The 20,352-nt window shown below is 57.3% G+C and overlaps 1 protein-coding gene across 2 annotated transcripts in view; it reads right to left on the minus strand.

Moving 5' to 3' along the window:
- The window catches only part of LINGO1 (leucine rich repeat and Ig domain containing 1), a 214,037-nt gene extending 193,917 nt beyond the window's left edge, over positions 1 to 20,120 (minus strand). Inside the window, exon 1 of one of the 2 annotated variants that reach the window (XM_069558876.1) lies at positions 19,851 to 20,120. The gene's annotated coding sequence lies outside the window, so the exon portion shown is untranslated. Of the gene's footprint in view, positions 1 to 19,091 lie in introns of both variants that reach the window. The other variant, XM_069558874.1, reaches the window with a different exon arrangement.
- Between the last annotated feature and the right edge of the window lie 232 nt (positions 20,121 to 20,352).

The raw sequence follows: 20,352 nt of genomic DNA on the forward strand, positions 1-20,352 counted from the left end.
CACTGCCCCAAACCAAGGCCAATGGGGAGCCCTCCCTGGCCAGATGGCACTCATTGGCAGCAAAGCTGTTTGCAATGAGGCCTCAGTGGCCACTGGGCATCTCCAACCTGGACTGATTTCTCTGGGATGCAGTCACAGTCCGTGGCTGCGCAGGAGGGGTCGAGGGGCCCTTATGCCCAGGTGCCCCCACCCCCTCAAGCCCTATTCTGAGGACGCAGCTCTGAGGCCAGCCTGGGGTAGGGTCCAGCATCTCTGCCCAGGGCAAGGGGGCCCAACAAGCAATACAAACAGGTCGTGCTAAAGCCAAGGCCATTGGCTCCTCAGCAGCTCTCTGGCCCTCATGGGCTGGGGTGGGAGTTTCCCCTAGGTGACCAGAAAGCCCTGGAACATCATGATCTTGATAACTCTAGTCTAAGGCTCAGGGAGCCTTAGGGAGTGAGGGCAACATGGGAGGGGCCTTTGCAGGTCCAGCCCTGAGCTCTCACAGAGCTATTGTGCTAGGGAAGGAGGGAGGGAACGAAGGGAAGACAAAGCAACAGGGAAGCTGCGGTGCTTTTCTCTGTGCGGAGAGAGGCTGGGCGAGCCCGTGCTACAAGCAGAGGGCACTGGTGTGTGCAGGTGCGTGGTGCTCAGAGAGGGGCTTGTGTGTGTCTGCAAAGGTGAACTATGGACAGGGTGTTGAGTATTGCCATGTCTATATCTAGAGTCAGTGAATGTGTGTGTGTGTGCGTGTGCGTGTGTGTGTGTGTGTGTGTGTGTGTTAGGGCGTAAGGACAGCCAGTTGGCTTGTGGAAAGGCCAGGGGGTGGGGGGAGTGAAAAGTGAAAGTGTTAGTTACTCAGTCGTGTCCGACTCTTTGTGACCCCATGGACTGTATGTAGCCCACCAGGCTCCTCTGTCCATGGGATTCTCCAGGCAAGAATCCTGGAGTGGGTTGCCACTTCCTTCTCCAGGGGATATTCCTGACCCAGGGATTGAACCCAGGTCTCCTGCCTTGCAGGCAGACTCCTTACCAACTGAGCCACCAGGGAAGATGGAGAGGCCAAGAGCAGGTGGCAAATCTGGAACTGGCCCTCAGCCTGACCCACTGCCCCCCAATACTATCCTCCCCTCCAGTCAGAGGAGGTGTCAAGGACCAAAATTTGTGGGAAGAATGAGAGGGTTATCACAAAGCTTAGCCCCCAGGCAGGCACAGGGTGGAGCAGAAAGAGCGTGGCCTGGGGACTCAGATACCTGGCTTCCCATCCTAGGGCAACTCGAGGGGTCACATTAACCATGTCCCCTGGGAATCGATGACAACAGAGATCTTCACCAGAGTCCCCAGAGACGGGGAATTTAGGAGGTCTGTGAGCACGGAAACTGCACAAAACTCGACGTGAGTTTACGCACGTGGTGTGGGGTGGGGAGAGCATGTCTGTTTCAGGTCTGGGGCCATGGCTTTCATCAGATTCCCCAAAGGACCCACAGACCAAAAAGACTCAGGACCATCAAGCAGGAAGGGAGCAAGGCTGGGCCCCTGAAGGACAGAGGTCTCAGGGGCTCGGTGTCCACCTGTTCATTCATGACTGGCAGGGCAGCCCGATTTGGAGGGCAGGGGCTAGGGCAGGTTCTAGGCCCCAAGCAGGGCACTGCCCACTCCAAGAGTCCCAAGGTGTAGACGCTGCTTCGAGCAGGGATGAGAGTTGTCCAAGGTGAGCAAGACTGCCCTGGCAGGAGGGGAGCACAGGCTGATGGGGACAGAGATGAGGGTGAGCGAGTGGTGACTCTGAGCCTTACTCTCAGACTCTCCGGGCCTCTGTGTACTCATCTTACCCCCCCAGGCTACTCAAGGTAGACCCTGGGAGTCTATTCTGAGCGCATGAAAGGAAGGCCCAGGCCATGCAAGGGTGAGGCTCGGGCTTAGCACTGAGTGTTCAGTTGTGTCTGACTCTATGTGACCCTATGGACTGTAGCCATCCAGGCTGCTCTGTCCATGGGATCCTCCAGGCAAGAATACCGGAGCGGGTCACCATGCCCTCCTCCAGGGGGTCTTCCTGACCCAGGGATTGAACCCAGGTCTCATGTCTCCTGCATTGGCAGGCAGGTTCTTTACCACTAGCACCCCCTGGGAAGCAGCACTGCGTGTGCACTCCTGCATTTGGGAGTCTTCCCACCTGTCGTTGGCCTGAGCCCCTCTTCCCTCCTGGGATAGGGAGCAGACTGCCCTGGCTGCCCCACACTGCTAACTAAGTCTGCAGTGCCCAAGCCCTTCTTGGGTGTCACCACCTCCCAAATGACAGTGACCCCAGAAAGGAGAGGAATAAGAGGTTTCATTACAGTCCTGGACTGGAATCAAGGGAACCTAGGGGCTGCACAGAAGCCCTGAGCGGAGCTGGCAGGCTGGGGCATATGAGCTCAGGGGAGCCCCCTGAACTGTCTCTGATCCCTCCAGGGTCCTCTCTCAGCCTGACATGGGGAAACTGAGGCACAGAGCAAGCCCTCTATCCTGGGTCACACAGGGAGTTGGTGGCAGATCGGGGCCAGGATCCCAGGCCTCCCGCCCCTGGCTGGGTTTACTCTGGGCACAAACGCAGCTCACCCCCCTCAGGGGACTCAGTGCCCATCTCAGCACCCCTACTCCTGCCAGAAAGAGGCAGCTGGCACTGGGGACCCAACACACTGAGTCATATGCAGGCCTGCAGGGCCCCTGGATCCAGACACCCCGAGTCTCCGTTTCCTCCTCTCTAAAACAGAGGTACAGGACTTCCCTGGTGGCCCACTGATTAAGGATCTGCCTGCCAGTGTAGGAGACATCGGTTTCATCCCTTTTTCTGGGAAGATTCCACATGCCACAAGGCAACTAAGCCCACGCGCCATGACTGCTGAAGCCTGAGCTCTAGAGCCCACGAACCACAACGAGAGAAGCCACCGCAAGGAGAAGCCTAGAGAAAGCCCACATGCGGCGATGAAGACCCAGTACAGCCAAAAAGAAATAAATGGATAAAATTAAGCAGCTATTATTTTACAAATAAATAAAAATAAGACAGGTGCAAAAACTCCTGGTATGAGGATCAGCGGAACAACAGGATGCTTAGAGCAAGACAGGAGCCCTCTCCACCGCCCCCACCCCCAGGTCTGGCCTCAGTTTCCCCACCTCTAAATGGGAAGCTTGCTCGAGCCTCTGAAACTCCTGGGAAACTTTCCTGGGTGCCCAGCCCATGCCAGTGTCTGTGGGGATACAGGCGGAGGCAGAGACTAGGGCCTGCCCTCGTGGAGTTCCCTGCAAGCTAGGGACTGGCAAGTGTGGCTGTGGAACAGAGGCTACTCAGCAGAACTGGGTGTGAAAGCACCCACGGCCGGGCTCCCGAACGCACAGCCACACGGCCACAGTCTACACCTCTCCCTGTTGCTTCATCCCCAGCCTGTCCCACTCATTACCTGTCTGTCCCCTTTAGGCACTAGGTTTATACCCTTGCTCCAGGGGCCATGAGAACCTTGAATATAGAAAACTCAGTATGAGGCTTGGCAGTGACCAAGGAAGGCTTCCTAGAGGAGACAGGACAAAGAGGGTCAAGTTCTCCCAGCGTGCACGTATTCTCAGTCACTTCAGTCATGCCATGCAAGGGTGAGGCTCGGGCTTAGCACTGAGTGTTCAGTTGTGTCTGACTCTATGTGACCCTATGGACTGTAGCCTGCCAGGTTCTCTGTCCATGAGGATTCTCCAGGCAAGAATACTGGAGTGGGTTGCCATGCCCTCTTCCAGGGGATCTTCTTGACCCAGGGATCGAACTTATGTCCCTTGTGTCTCTTGCACTACAGGCGGATTCTTTACTGCTGAGCCATCAGAGAAGCCCGGTTCTCACAGCAGGCCTCGAATATCCAGATGAGGAATCCAGACCCTAGGAGCCACTGGAAGTTTCATACAGGTCCCCTTGGCCTGGGCAGAGATGCTGGATCCCACCCTAGGCTGGCCTCAGTCAGAGCTGTGACCCCTGCAGGGGACTCAAGGGCGTGGGGGGAACCTGGGCACAAGCTGCCCGCTGCCCCTCCTCCACAGCCATGGACTGCGACTCCATCCCAGAGAAATCAGTCCTGGTCTGAGAAGCCCAGCGGCCACCGAGGCCGCATTGCCATCGGTGAGTGCCGTCTGGCCAGGGAGGGCTCCCCGACAGATTAAGAGCAGTGCCAGCCCGACTCATTCATATTCCGGTCTGGCTGCCGGCTTCAATATGGCTGAGAGACGCGAGGGCAGAGGCGGCCCTCCGAGAATGCCCGGCGATGATTCCTCTCCGATTCCAATTTATTTTCTATCATTAATGCTTTTGAAAAGCCCCACATGCTCTGCAAACAGGGAAGGAGCATGGGGCTGGGGAGGGGAGGAGAGGAGAGGGCTGGGGGCGGACGGGGGCATGACAGAGGTGGTGCGGGCAGCAGGCGAGGGGCCCTGAGACCTAGGTTCAGATCTCCACCCTGTCTCCACCTGCCTGGAGACCCGGGGACAGACCTGGCCTCTCCTGGGCTGTGGGGAACAGCTCCCTGCTCCGCCCACTTTGGGGGACACTTTCCAAGATCTCCTGAGGGGTCAGAGGTGAGCAGGCTTTATACACAGTGAAGGGCTGTACACTTCGAGGAACCGAAAGCAAAGCAAGCCTGACTGACCGTGGCAACAGAGGCCTATGAACTGGACCCCTGCCTCCCCAGCTACACTGGCAGCCCCCCACCCAAGGCTCCAGGAAAGGCCTTGACTGCCTCTGACCAAAGCACAAGCAGAGGAGACAAGCACCAGGATTTGGACACCCCTACCCCTCACCCCACTCCCATCCCCTGCCTTTTCTGTCTCAGACTCACACTCCAGCCTCCCTTCCCCCACAGACTCACCAAGGATCAGCCTCCCAACCAGCATCCCTCCTCCCCTACTACCACCTGCGTGGAGCTTGGAGTAGGGTTGAGGGATCATTCCCACACGTCCTCTGCTCAGAACCTTCCAGAGGTCCCCATCACCTAAGCCCAAACTCCCCACCTCCATGCAAAGCTCTCCCAGGCAACTCAGGCCCATCTGGGCAGCCCCAAGGCCTCCCTGGCCTGACCCCACCCTCAGCTCCAGCACTGACCACCCCTGGTCTTTGCACATGCTATTTCCAGTCTGAAACTCTCTCCTCCTCGGCTCCAGTTCACCTGTCAAACTCCTACCCCTTCTTCAAGATGCAGCCCAAGTTCTCCCCTGTCCAACTTCTCCCGACTCCCCTGGCCGGTCCTGCTCTGTGCTTCTAAGCATGCTGTATCCACCTTCTACAACTCCGTAATACGGTCACGATGTGTGTTTGGCAGCTCCCCTCCATTCAGTGAGCCCTGGTGGCCAGGGGCTGCGTCTGATTCATCCAGCGCATTCCTAGTGCTTGGCAAATTTCCTGGCTCACAGAGACCCACTGACCCAATCAACTGGTCTTAACAGAGCACCTACTGGGTGTCAGACTCTGAGCTGGGTGCTGGGCATACAGCAGCAAAGACAGAGTTGGTCCTTGCCCTCAAGCTCTTCCAGAGGATGTGCTCAGGGAATGTCTGTTGAATGAATGAACATACGACCACCTTGCAAACAGAGAAACTGAGGCTCAGGGTGAAAACGCCCTGCCCGAGGGCACTCCCTGCCCACATCTCTTTCTACTCTGTTTCTCCCCTAGAACCTTAGCAGCAGTGAGGAGGAATTCAAAACGTAAGGTTAGCGTCAAAAAGGAAAAAAAAAGGAAGACGAGAATGTAGTGGATTTTCCCCCCTTTCTCCGTAATGTAAAGAAAATTGCTTTTGCCAACTATCACAGCTTAAAAGCAATTAGAGTTTTTGGAGGGGACTCTGGGCACGAGCAGAAGAGACAGAGCGAGCGCCCCACGCAGAATTTCTCCAGCGTTCGTTGGTACCAAGCAAAACGCGGGTAGGGGGTTTAGGGGGAAGGGGATGTGTTAAAAGCAGCAATTTCCAGCAGCAGAGATGGTGGAGATAAAATATTTACAGCCTCCAAGGGAGGGGCCTGGGAGGGGCCTGGGAGGGCCAGAGACACCCCGCCCCCCTACTCCTCATTCTGGAGGCAGGAAAAGGGAGGATAAAGAATGGGAGACAAGGAAAGCCACCTCCCTGCCATTCCTGCACTGATGGGCACTTGAGACAAGGAGGGGAGAAGCCCCCAGATGCCCTGGCTCTCTCACCACTCCCCCACCAGGCAGGACCCACAGCCACCACCCATCTCCCAGCCATCAGAGATCCACCCCTTCAATCAGCAGTCCTGGCTCTGCTCAAAATCTGGAGAACATCACCACTCCAGGCTGGCATTCGAGGAGTGCACAGTCAGGCCCCTCTCCAGACTCATCCCCAGATGCTCCCAATGGGGCACGTGGCCCTGACCATTTTCTGAGAGGCCTCCTTCGGCCCCACCTCCAGGCCTTACCCTGAGAAGGGGGTATAAGGAGTGCGCACACCTCCCCTCGGTGGGAGGTAAGGCAGGTTTGAGGGTGAAGACCCAGAGCAGATGACAGAGCCAAGGACACACACCCCTAAGCTGCACACTAGACTTCCAGAAATGCCTCTTCCACTGAACAGCCTCTTCCCCACCGGGACCCTTCACTTGACCCTTGGCCTCTTGCCTCCAAATACAGAGCAGCCACCAACAGCATCTTCCTGAATTCTAACTTCCTCCTTCCTAGTTGCAGCACAGACTCTCCTCGTGTGGCACACAAATGACACAGCCTCCACTAGAAGCAGATGTTCCTAGGTTTGAATGCCAACCCCTCCACTAACTGTGTGACCTTTCCATGTCCCTTGATCTCTCTAAACCTCAGTTTTCTCATCTGTTAAATGGGAACAGTAGTAGTACAAATTTCATGGGGTTGTTTTTAGAGTTAAATGTGGTAATATATTTAAAGTACCTGGCACTATGACTAGCGGGTGTGCAGTGAACTCACCTCTGCCCTACTTCAACTCACTCCTCAAGGGTGACTCTTCAGGCCTCAAGTGGCCTGTGCCCATGCACACAGGCTCCCATGCCACCTTGCCATCCCCTGATAAAGGCACAGAAGGCACACACCAGCTGCGTGCAGAGGGTGAGAGGCACTGATGTGCTTTGCACACACACAGGGGCCTGATCCCTCCACCCAGAGCCAGGGAGCCCTCGCTTTCTTGGCTTAGGAAGGATTCCTCCTTCCTAAGGAGGGGGGAAGCCTCAGTCGGAACCCTGAGAACCTGCCCTGCCAGGTGGAAGGAGTGACCAGAGGCTCAGCCTTCCCTCCAGTCTGTGGCTATGGCCCAGCCCTCAGGAATACTCACAGTCCTGCCTGACCCAGGGCCCAGAGAACAGCAGTTAGGGCAAAGCCCAGAGCAGAAACCAGGACTCAAAGACCGTGAGATCCAGCAAAGCTAGGTATTTTTGGTTTCAAATCCCAGACCCACCACTGACCAACCAAGTGACGCCCCTGAGCCTCAGTTTCCTCCTCTGTACCATGGGGTCCTTAATGGCCACCTCACTGCGGTGAGCACTAAGCTCTTCCAGCGCCCTGCCGGGGTTCCAGCACACAGGCAGCCGGCGTGGGGGCCTGTGCTGGCCCTGGCCCACCTGCCCCCGGACTCTGGAGCAGGGAGAGCAGAAGGAAGGCCTGGAGACGGAGCAGCAAGGACCTGCCCTATTTCCTACGACCCTTGCCAGCCCACTGCCCACCCAGCAGGTGGCCAAAGGACCAGTCAACAGATGGGCCAGCGGCCACAGCCAATCCTGCCTACCCTTCTCACAGCAGAAGCGGTCCATTCCCTGCCTCACTTCATCCAGGAGAGGTGGTGACATGCCCCGGGTCCACAGCCCCCATCCAGCCACTTGGGGGAGGCTGGCTGTCTTCCTCTCCATCCCCACCTGCAGAGAACACACAGGCTTGATGTAGGCTCTGGCAGTGACGCAGGGCGTGGACGAGGAATCAGAAGGTGTTCTGACCTTTGTCTTCTCTTACTCTCCCTCCAGTCACCTTCCTCCCAGGGGACTCTCCTGCTCACTGCTCCTACTTCCGTCCTCAAGAAATAAGCCCAGCAGTAAGTGTGGCACAAACCAGGGTTCTCCTCACTGTGGGGGCAGCGATGGGAGCACAGGAAGACCGCTTCAGCCCTGGATGGCTGGGCCTCGGGCCACCCCACTGAAGCCTCCTCCCCAACCTGCACACCCACACTCCCCACTGGTAAACAAGGTGTGTGTGTGCGTGTGTGTGCATGTGCGTGTACAGAAGGCAGAGCAGCTCCTAAGAACCTGGGGCCGGCCCCAGGATGACTGACAGCCCTTCCCCAGCTGGGCCCATCTCTGCCCCTTTGAACCAGAGGGAGCACTGGTCTGTCTGAACCACAGCCCCACAAGGGCTAGGAGCAGGGGATTCTGGGACTGAGAAACCAGACTCCTGACTTTTTGCCAAGGCTCTGCAATGCTTTTCTTTCTCTTTTTTAACATTTATTTATATATATATTTATTTATCTGACAGCATCAGGTTTTAGTTGCGGCATGCAGAATCTTCTATCTTCGTTGCAGCAGGCAAGATCTTTAGTTGCAGCGTGTAGGATCTAGTTCCCTGACCAGAGATTAAACCCAGGCCCCCTGCATTGGGAGCTCCGAGTCTCAGCCACTGGACCACTGCAAGTACAAAAGCATTGTATTTGCAATGCTTTTCAATGTGACACTTGAGATGGGGTTGGCCACTCCCTGTGCCTCAGTTTCCCTATCTAAAAAGAATGAGATCATCTCCGAGGCTACCGTCTAGTTCCAACGTTCTCCAGTTCCATATCTGTGACCCCGGTGACCCTCACAGAATCAAGAGGTACTCACAAGTCACCAAGGGCACTAAGGGCAGAAAAAGCATGTGTGGGTGCCAGAAGGGCAGAATCACCCTGACCCCAAGGAGACAAGGAAGCCCGGGGAGACCGGCACCTGCCCTAGGCTGGCAGGACACCCGGCCTCCCTCCCCAAAGAGAAATCTGGGCCCAGGCGGGAGAGTGAAGACAGCTCCTCCATGTGGCTAGAGGCAGCCAAAGCCCGCCCTCCTTTCTGCACCTGCCCCAGCCCACCCCTCCATGCCTCGCTTCTCATCTCTGTTCTGAGGCTACCAAAGACTCAGCCCAGCCCAGATCTCAGGCGCAGCTCCCCACCTCCCCCACACACACCCTCAGTTCCCCCAAAGCCCCTGGCTATCCAGGCTGGGCCCCTAAGCACCGCCCCCGAACTCCAGGCAGCCCTCCCCTTGCCTTCCCTCCTGCCATCCAAAGTGGCTGGTGCGGGCAGCCCTGCGCCTTGTGCCAGCAGAGGCTCCCCTGGCCCTGCATGGCCAGAGCCTGATAACAGTCTCCTAAATTAAACAATAAACAAGAAGTTGTTTTAGATTTTCCTGACGCTGCAGTTCCTGATTAATCCCCGTAGCAAACAAAAGGAAAAGAGCCCCGGCTATCCTAAAAGAGACTCACTTCCTGTTTCCAGGCGGAACCTCCAGCCTGAGCCAGAGGAACCACCCTAGCAGCTTCCTACCCCAGCCACCTGCCCAGCTCCAGGCCGCCTCCCGCCTCCCCTCGCCCCCACAGTCTCGGGCAATCCTGGGCTGACACCTGTAGACAGCCTCCCAGATCCCACTCCTCCTCCCGCCCCCTCTGCGCTGTGTGACCGTGGACAGGCCAGGTTGTCTTTCAGCCCTCAGTCTCCGCATCTCTCAAGCATCCTCACCTCTCAAGGAGAAAATGAATTATGTGACCACTTGAGGTAAGACAAGCATTTTCTTATATTTTTTGGAGATGGATGCTGAAATATTTAGGGGTGAAATGTCATGATGTCTATAATTTACTCTAAACTACTCCAGAAAGAAAAAGATAAAGCAAAACGTGGTAAAATGTCAACAACTGTTAAATCTAGGTGAGTGGGTATATGGGAGTTTGCTACACTACTCCCTCTATCTTTCTGTACCTTTGAAAATGTTCCTAACAAAAAGAAAAAAAAAAAAAAACCCACAACGCATTGGTCACATGAGCCAGGACCCCACAAATAATACCTCCTGCTCCTGGCAGGCCTGAAAGGCAGCTGGGTCTCTTAAGTAGGTTAAACATGCCCCCTGCCATCCCCTTTATGTGGTTTCCCTAGAAATCGCTTTTACACAAATTCCACTGAGTCCTAGCTCCACATTTAGAAGCCTGAGCACATTCAGAAGCCAGACACAGCACTTAATGAAGCAACTGTTTTCTTCTGACCAACCACCTTCCTCCCACCCACCACCTTCCTCCCACCCACTTCCTCCCTGCCCTTCTTCAAAATGACCCTGGATTAGACATCTTTTTTTTTTTAATATTCATTTTTATTTATTTATTTGGCTGCTCCGGGTCTTAGTTGCAGCATGTGGGATCTAGTTCCCTGACCAGGAATCGAACCCTGGGCCTCCTGCATTGGGAGCATAGAGTCTTAACCACTGGACCACCAGGGAAGCCCCCGGATTAGAGATCTGGATGCTGGCTCCATCCTCATGTGGCCACTACCCTCTCTGAGCCTCAGGTTACTGCTCCCCTGCCTCACCCCCATTAACCAGAAATAATGACAAGTCAGGGACTGCTTAGGCGTCTCATTCAAAGGCACAGTGTTACCCCACAGAGACTGAAATTCCCACTTAACAGATGGGAAAGCTGAGACCCAGGCCAGGAGAGACTGGAAGCAGAACACAGAAGAAGCCAACAAAGGGAGGTGAGAGTGAGCAAAAGCTCCCCTTCACCTCCTCCCTATCTCTCTACTCCAACCCTGGCAGTGCGAATCTAAGAGAGGATCGCCAGCACCTCCCTTTCTCTTGTTCCTATTTACGAGCATCCTGGTCAGGAATAAATGACCGTGATCGCAATCTCCCAGCCAGGCCCAGCTGACCCACACCAACGTTGGCCAGGCCCGCCTCCGCCAATCGATAATGGAAGAGTTATCAGTACCCCAAATAATCTATTGCTAATTGCTGGATGCCATGCAATTCATCGGGGAGAGTTATGTGTGGCCAGTGACTGGGCATCCCCGCCCTGGCCTGACAGAGCCTCCCAGGGGAGAGAAGGCCTCATCTGTAGTGAGCATCTCAGCAGAAAAGCCGCCAGTAACTCGGAGCTTCTCAAAGAGATGTCCTGGGCTCAGCCGGAATCTCCAGACCCAAAAAGGAGGAGGAAGAGGCAGTGGCCACAGAGGCTCTGAGGGATGGGCCACATGCCCTGGTCAGCCCATCTGGTCCCAGATCCCTGGATCTGCCAGGTACCCAGGATGAATAAGCCCAGCCCTTGCCACCAAGGCATTCCCAGGCCATGAGGAGAGACCAACTGCCAGGTATCGCAGGCCTTGCACACAGTAGGCCTCACATACAGTAGGTGCACAGCAAGTGTTTGCAAAACGTAAAGCAGATACGCTGCTCTGAGTTCTGAGGAAGGAGAAGCTGCTCCCAGCTAGGGGGACCAGGAGGGATTTCTAAACACCGCTTTCAGGCTGAGTGCGGAAAAGTGGGTGGGATCTACGGGCAGAGATGGAGGAAGGACTCAGGCAGGGGGGTCAGTAGGGTGAACCCCTGGAGGAAGGAAAGCCACAGCACGTGAAAAGGAGAGAATGAGCGGCATTGGGCTGGAGCCTAACTGCACAGAGGACTATGGAACGAGATGGCTGGGTGCGGGGAGATTCGGACTCTGCAAAACACTGAGGGGTCCAGACGCCAGTCTGAGGAACAGGGAGCCCTTGGAGGATGCTGAGTGGGAGCGTGACAACCAGCATGTGTTTGGAAGGACCGTTAAATGCCACGGAGTCCACAGTTCCTGCCAGGTTCCGCCCCACGAGGGTGGGGGCTAGCCTTACTCATCTCTGTCCCCAGAGCAGCCAGCACAGCCGGGCCCAGAGGAAACACCCAACAAGAGAACCGCTGAGTGATCACAGGACCCGCAGATGTAGGACGGGGACGCCTGGCCTCGCAGCTGTGGAAGATGATGTTTGTATCAAAACATGTATTTACAGTAGAGTCCCAAACACAGCCTTGGGAGGCAGGCAGGGAGGGGATTATCTTGCACTTACAAAGAGGGACGCTGAGGCTCAAAGAGGGACACACAGTGACCTAGCCAAAGCCACACAGCTGGGGGAGCCCAGTGTTCTCCCCAGAAGAGAGCCCCGAAGGCTGAGCCCTGCTTGCCTGGGCAGGGTCCAAGGGTGCCCAGGAGGTAAAGGCTCCCCCCTCCACACTCCCTGACACACACACACACCTGTCCCCACCCCTACCCCATGTTGGACAGACATGTCATTGGAGAAATGCCCCAATCACTGCCTCACTGAGCATCCCCCACAGTAACCCCAGCTGGGATTGTCTGTCTGTCACCATGGCAGCCTGTCCCTGCACGTGTACCAGAGACAGGGCTAGGCAGAGACTCTCTAGAATCCCCAAGCTCGGTCTAGACAGACTTTGTTGAAGACAGACCCACTTCTCCCCAGCCTCTACTCCCCTGCAGTTTGGGACCCATATCAAGGCAGCAAGAGTCCTGGAGCAGGAGTCCAAAGACAGGGTCAAGGCCAACTCACTGTGTGACTCTGGAGAATCGCTTGCAAGTTTCTTCATCTGTGAAATGGGACAGTGCTCTCTTCCTACTTTACAGCATGCCATGGGGACTAAATGAGGGATGGAGTATAAAAACTTACTTATAAAATTATAAACTGGGCTTCCTAGGTGGCATTAGCGGTAAAGAACCTGCTCGCCAGTGTAGGATATGCAGGAGACCTGGGTTTGGTCCCTAGGTCAAGAAGATCCTCTGAAATGGCAACCCGCTCCAGTATTCTTGCCTGGAAAATTCCATGGGCAGAGGAGCCTGGTGGGCCACAGTTCATGGGGTCACAAAGAGTCGGACACAACTAAGCATGCATGTACCACATTAAATTATAAAGCACATTTTTTCCTGAAAAATAAGGCTCCTCTTCAGCCTAGAGACTGAAATTCCAGCAGAACTCACTTCTCTCTCCCAGCAGAGGGCAAAACATGACTGACACTTACTGAGACTCTTCAGTGTATCAAGCTAGTGAATGCTCTGTGTGTATTATTTCAAAGTGTGTTAATGACACCCGGAGAAGGTGGGTTATCATTCTCACATAAGAGACGAAGAAACTGAGGCCAGAAAAGTCATTTGCCTGAGCCCATCCAGCTCAGAAGAGGCTGAGACAGAATTCAGACTCAGTTCCAGATGGCTCCCATGCCCAAGGCAAGCCCTTTTAATCACACCAGACTGATCTGAGGGGCCCATTTCCATACTCCAAAATCTCAAAACTACAGAATCAATGATCAGGGTAAGGCTGCATGTCACACCGGAGCTGCGTGTCACACACATATACTCCACTCAAACCTGAGACCCCGACATCAGAGGCGCTGTGCCACCCCACGGCCTGTGGACCAGCAGGGCCAGAGGACTGGCATGGGGGATGGGGGTGGGGTGTCTGGCACAGTTGGTCCTGAGTTAATTGGATCAGTCCTGGGCATGGAGCCGCCTGTCCGGCTGCCCTGGCAGATGGGTGCTGAGACTGGGCCACCTGCCAAGGCCCAGCCTCCATGTCCAAACCAACCTAGACACTGAGGTTCCACTTTGGCCCCCTCCCACCCTGACCCTAGGGGTGGGCAGTGCCCTCATAGAGCAGAAGGCCAGAGTGGCAGCCGCTATCCCTCCTGGGTGGCGGGCTCCTCCCCTGATGTGGCCATATGGCCCCATACTCTCCCTGACAGCTGGACGGTTGAAGCAAGTGCCTGAGGAGGCCCTCTGCAAAGGCCCCGAGGCCCCGGGCACCCCACCCATCCCTGCCCTGCAGGCCGCAGGCACAGCCAGGAAAACCCCCGGCTGGAGCCCCTGCCCCCACCCAACTTGCTTTGTGACCTTGTGTGAGTCACTGCCCCTCTCTGGGCGTCCAACTCTTCCTCTCTCAAATAGCGATGCTGACCCACCCTCTACTGCTTCCCCTTGCATTCCACTTCCCAGGTCACTGCCTTCCACCCAAATTCACTCCAGGTCTCCAAGGAGACAAACTTATCCATTTTACGAACATGAAAACTGAGGCCCGAGAAACTTCAGGAACTTGCTCAAGTGCGCACAGGGGAAGGGCCAGTAATAAAGACTCATTTATTGACACCAGGATGCCTGCCGACTCTGTAAGCCCAGGAGGTGGGAATGGTGATGCCAGAGGCCCTGCCTCACTCTGACGGCCTGCATCACTCCACCTGACTCCCCACCCAGCCCAAATATCTTCCTCCTCCATCAGAAGGGGAACCACGCACAGCCCCTTGGCCATCCCAGCGAAGGCTGGCCAGGCGCCTGGCCCTGCTCTTGCCCCCACCACCAGCCTGCACTCCCAAAGCAGCTCTAGGACAGCGGCCCTGACTCCGGCTCTCCCAGCCAACCACTCCCACGACCACCAGAGGGAGCGGTTTAAATTGCAAATCTGATCGCGTCCCTCCAGAACTTCACCCGACAACCTCTGAATACAAAATCAGCCCACACTCCTCAGCTGGGCACTCAAGATCCTCCTCCGTCTTGTGCCAACCTGCTCTGTGCCTGCTGTGCCCCTGCAGGAACCACTCCACAGCAAACACGTTCCCCCTCCCGTGCCTGGCGCCTCCCACCGCCAAGCCTTTGCTAACACTATGCCATCTGCCTGGAAAGCCCTCACTCGGTCGCATCCTCCACTCATTCACTTATCCAGCACATTTCCTGAGCATCCACCAAGTGTCAGAGATATCTGAACAGGTCTGCCCTTCTGGGTCCATCTGAAACAGCCCGTTGCCAGCCTCCCTCCCCTGTACCTTGTGGGGCCTAGCCCAGGCTGCCTTATACCCAGGGGTGTGGGTCCATGTCTGTGACTCCTTTCAGAGCTCATCCAGGGATGGGCCCAGGTTTGTCATAAGTACCCTCAGTATGAGCTCCCAGGTCTCAAAGCAAGAGAGGCCCCCAATATGGAGTGATCCCCAAGTGGACAGTTCCAGGCAGTGAAGGGCAAGGCCAATCGGAACACGGTTCCTGGGAGCAGTTATTGAGGCTTTCAGTTCAGTCAGTTCAGTTCAGTCGCTCAGCCGTGTCCAACTCTCTGCGACCCTATGAATCGCAGCATGCCAGGCCTCCCTGTCCATCACCATCTCCCAGAATTCACTCAGATTCACATCCATCAAGTCAGTGATGCCATCCAGCCATCTCATCCTCTGTCATCCCCTTCTCCTCCTGCCCTCAATCCCTCCCAGCATCAGAGTCTTTTCCAATGAGTCAACTCTTCTCACGAGGTGGCCAAAGTACTGGAGTTTCACCTTTAGCATCATTCGTTCCAAAGAACACCCAGGGCTGATCTCCTTTAGAATGGACTTGTTGGATCACCTTGCAGTCCAAGGGACTCTCAAGAGTTTTCTGCACCACCACAGTTCAAAAGCATCAATTCTTCGGTGCTCAGCTTTCTTCACAGTTCAACTCTCGCATCCATACATGACCAATGGAAAAACCATAGCCTTGACTAGACAGACCTTTGTTAGCAAAGTAATGTCTCTGATTTTCAATATGCTATAGGTTGGTCATAACTTTTCTTCCAAGGAGTAAGCATCTTTTAATTTCATGGCTGCAGTCACCATCTGCAGTGATTTTGGAGCCCAAAAAAATAAAGTCTGACACTGTTTCCACTGTTTCCCCATCTATTTCCCATGAAGTGATGAGACCAGATGCCATGATCTTCATTTTCTGAATGTTGAGCTTTAAGCCAACTTGGAAACCCACAAAAGAAAATCTGATTGGCCAGGGTGGCCCCCAGTTCCCCATAAAGGAGGCCTGAGTGGTCAGGGGTAACTTTACCCCCTCAAGTTACCCCAAGGCCCAGACCAATCAACAACTTCTCACTGTGTGCTTAGTCGCTCAGTCATGTCTCTTTGTGGATTGTAGCCTGCCAGGCTCCCCTGTCCATGGGGAGTCTCCAGGCAAGAACACTGGAGTGGGTTGCCATGCCCTCCTCCGGGGGATCTTCCCAACCCAGGGATCAAACCCAGGTCTCCGCATTGCAGGTGGATTCTTTACCATCTGAGCCACCAGGGAAGCCAAAGAACACTGGAGTGTAGCCTACCCCTTCTCCAAGGGATCCTCCCAACCCAGGAATCGAATCTGGGTCTCCAACACTGCAGGCGGATTCTTTACCAGCTGAGCTACCAGGGAAACCCACTTATCACTGAGTTTGTTATAATTTAAAACACAAACACAGCAGGGTCAGGGCAAGGAAATTAAGGGGGCCACGCAGAGCAGGAATGGGCAAGGAAATTAAGGGGGCCACACAGAGCAGGAATCCTTCCCAGTCAGGAGGTTTAGAGCAGGGAGTGGTCATCTTCCTAAAGGAGGCAGCCAGTGGGGGCTGGGAGCACCTGATGGGGGCTTTCATCCCTGACCCCCAGATCAGGGGCCAAAGAGGTACCATATTCTCTCTCTCTCCTTGGCTTGAGGCCCCATATTGAGGACTCACCCTGCTGGAATCAGTTGGGAATGGGGGATTGGGGTAGGGGGTCAAAGAACCAGGGCAGGGTTCAAGCAGGTCTTGATGGCAGGGTGGGGCCAAGCAGACAGCTGGCTATGTTCCAGCCACTTGGGAACCAACCAGAGCATCAGTCAGGTCAACACAAAGGAGCAAATGACCAGAGCTCAGGGAGCCACAGGGGGACAAAGGGGTAAAGAGGTAGGGGGCAAGGGGGTCAGGGGGCGGGGGAATGACAGCTAAGAAAGACCGAGTCAGCTCAAGCTGGCAGAAAGGAAGGGGCAGAGGCAGAGAGACGCTGCCCCAGAGTGAAGCCAGCAAAGTGGCCGAGGGAGCCACCACAGAACCCAGCAGACCACCCCCACTACCCTCAGCACTCCCACACCCAGATGAGCTTTGGCCACTTCTGGGCAACAGCTCTTCCCCCCTGAGGTCTTCAAGGGCCCGAGTGGCCCTGGGGATAAGTCCAGGGTATCAGCAGGACTGGGCTGGGGAGAATGGGCACAGACACCTGCCTGGAGCTGAGAGCTACTCTAGCTACCTGTGGGTGGGCCACTTGGGAAGGAAGTGGTCCCCATAACCATCAGGCCCTATCCCCACCCCCAGTGCACATTTAGACCTCTGTGTGGGGAGCCCATTCACATGAGGGTGAGCTCTTTGGCCCAGAAAGGGACTCCATGGGAGAGACCTCAGAATAGTAGGAGGGGTTCCAGGATCCAAGCAGGAGGACAGTGACAGGGCCTAGAGTGTCAGGCTGGCGCTCGGATCCCCAAGCCAGTGCCAAGGATTATAGGATTATAGGTTTGCAAACCATCAAACAGAGACCAGGCAGACTCTGGGGTCTGCCCAGATGAGGCTGGGATCAAACCAGGAGAATCAGGCTGACAGCGGCTGTGCCTACCTCCCTGACCATCTGGAGAGTGTGTTGGTCACAGCAGCAAGAGAGCTGTCCTGGGGAGACCCTCCAGCAGCAGATCCCCAGAGCCCTGCTGCCAGGTCAATAAAGAAGGCTTCAGGGCCCTCCCTGCGCCCTCCCACCTCAGCAAAGATCAGGGTTAAAGGATAACTTCACAGTGCAAGGGAATGACTGCCATTCCCCTAGCTCCATCTCTGCCTCAACATCCTCCTCTGAAATGGAGAGGAAACGTGGCCACGGCCCCTCCATTCTCACAAGGCAGCAGAGAGATCACAGAGTGGCAGTGAAAGTGGAAGTCCGTCTAAGCCTGAGAACTGGTAGATATTACCATGCCCCTTAGACTCAGGGAGATACAGACTGGCCCAACATCGCCACCCTCCACCCAGCATTGAGGCTGAGAACAAGACTTCTGACCCCATGGGCTCAGACACTGAGTGCCAGGGAGCGAGGCACATGGACAAGGGCGGCTGAGAAACTCAGCTGCTCCATCCCAGAATCCCAAGCTGAAAGGAAAGATGGGGAGCAATCAGAGAAGGCTTCCTAGAGGAGGAAGAAGCTGCTCGGAAGCAGGGAGAATTCAGTAAAGTGGAGAGGCCTTCAGGGAGCCTGAACTCTTTCCCTTTCTTGGGCATCTCCCTCCTGGGACACTGGCCTCCCACACCTCTCAGGGCACCATCCTGGACTGCCCGACCGTCCGATCTTCTACTGAAGAGGCAGGGCTGGCACTGGGGGCAGAGGGGGTGGGGGTAATTGGTGAGCTTCCTGAAGCTGTTAGCAGAGGACAGGAATGCCAGGAGATGGAGGTGAGGATGGGGGCACAGCACAATCGCAACCTCATCGTAGAGTGAGGCAGCAGGAGCATGGCTCCAAGAGAAGCGGGGGAGGGGGAGGGGCGGGGCGGCACCGGGCTGGGAGCCTAGTGATTCCCCTTCCAATCCCTAGGCTCTTGGGAGCTCTTTGGGGGCCAGGGCTGATGGGATGCACTTTCCTGGCAGTTCCCGTCTTCCAGCCGCCTGTCCTACGGAGCAGAGGAGCAGGGACACAAACACAGAGGCAAGTCTCCCAGCTCCCAAACCTCAAACCCGCGTCCTCAGCCTGGCTGCAAAGATGACCTCCCGGCCCTGAGGCCGGGAAGCCGCCGCCCCGCGGTCCCATCTGACCCTGGCGGGGTCACGGGAATCCGGCGCCCCAGGCGCCTCCAGAGCGGCGCCGAGGGGCTGAACCGGTGTCCCCGAGAGCCGGCGGCTGCGCTGATAAAGTGGATGTTCCCCGTTGACCCGCCGGGCGGCACGGCACGCGGCCTATTCCTCCCTCGCGTTCTCTCCAAGAAACGCCGGAGTTCCACCATTAAAGCGCCTCCATCCTCTAACCCCACACGCAAAGTTGCTCCAAGTCGCCGGGGTTCTGATGACAGGTGATGGTTAGGCGGGGCCGCGCAGCGGGCGAGAGCGCGGTCACGAACCGGGGTGCTGAGCGCGCTCCCCTTCAGCTCCACGCGTGCACCCACCCCCTCACAACGGGCGCGCACCCAACACCCCACCCCCCAACCCGCTGCCCCTGAGGCTCCCGCCCAATCAGAGGCCGCGCACGCGGCGCTGCCGGCGGGCAGACACCCCAGCTCCCCGGCCTGCGCCCCCGCGGCCCCGGCCCCGCCACAGCCTCCCTCCTGCCCAGCCACACTCACCGTCCCGGGCGCGCAGTCGGCGCGCAGCTCCGCTCCGGGGCCGCATTCCCCCGCTGGGCTCCTCTCTGGTTCCCGCTCCGGCTCGGGTTCCCGCTACGCAGGGCTCGGCTCTGAGATGGTGGCCGCGGCAACGAGCGAGGAAGGGAGGGCGTGTGCGCGAGTGTGTGTGTGTGTATGTGTGTGTGTGTGCGCGCGCGCGGTGCGTGTGCGTGTGCACGGGAGGGCCCCGCGCTCCCCTGCGCGCCCCGCTCCTGCCTCCAGTTCTCCACACTGCGATGCCAGCAGAATCCCTAACGCGCGCTCCCAACTGTCTGGGCGCTCACACTCGTGCACACACGCGCACACCTGGGCGCGCACACACCCCCGCCGCCGCACAACCGGCTCCGCACTCCCGACTCTTGCCCTCCTGGGGCGCTCACAAAGGCCCCGGCCCGCCGGGAGCCCCCGGAGCGCGGCCCGCGGAGCCTGCGGAGTGACCCTGCGGTCCTACCGGGCTGGCCCCGCCTTAGATCCTCCGGTGTTCCCAGAGGGGCTCCCTCGGGCGTCCCTGCTCCTTCACCCTGCCGGCCCGGCCGCGGCCGTGCTCTCCGCCTGATCCCCGGCCCCGGTGCCCGACTCCGGCTTCTGGTGCTCCCACCCAGAGGCGCGGGCTCCCTGCTCCTCGCCTGCGCCGCCGCCCGCAGCCGCGTGCTCTCCCGCTCCTTTCTTTCCCTCTTTTCTGTCGCTGCCTCTCCTTCTGTCTCGTTTCCCTTCTCCCACCTGCACCCGCCCGGATCTCGGTCCTCCGTCTCTCCGGCTGCCTCTCCGTCTATCTTGCCGACGCCCTCTCCCGCGCCGCCGCCTCCTCTCCACCGGCCTGCGCTGCCCTCACATTCTCCGCATTACTCTGGGGTGCCGCCCGCCACTCGCCGGGCCCAGGGTTCCGGCGCACAGTGGGCGGCGAGGCGACCCGCCGCGCCCGGGCCCCACCGCCCCCTCGGCTCTCCTCCCGCTCCGCGGCTCCGCGCTCCGGCCTGGCGGGCGGCGACGTCCCGCGCTAGCCTCTGCTGTCGCTGACAGCTCCCATCTCGCCCGGGCTTAAAGGGATAGCGCACCGGGCTCGACCTGCCCCACCCGGGGGCGCCGAGGAGGGCGGCCTCGTGCGCCGGCACAGTCCGGGGCGGTGATGCAGCCGGGGCCGTGCGGGCAGCACCCGGTACGCCGAGGTTGAGCCCGGCCCTCCGGGGCTGGAGGGTGAGTCAAGGAGACCGGCGGTCGGGCC

The sequence above is a fragment of the Ovis canadensis genome, chromosome 18 (genome assembly GCF_042477335.2).
Source record: "Ovis canadensis isolate MfBH-ARS-UI-01 breed Bighorn chromosome 18, ARS-UI_OviCan_v2, whole genome shotgun sequence".
NCBI classification, from domain to species: domain Eukaryota; kingdom Metazoa; phylum Chordata; class Mammalia; order Artiodactyla; family Bovidae; genus Ovis; species Ovis canadensis.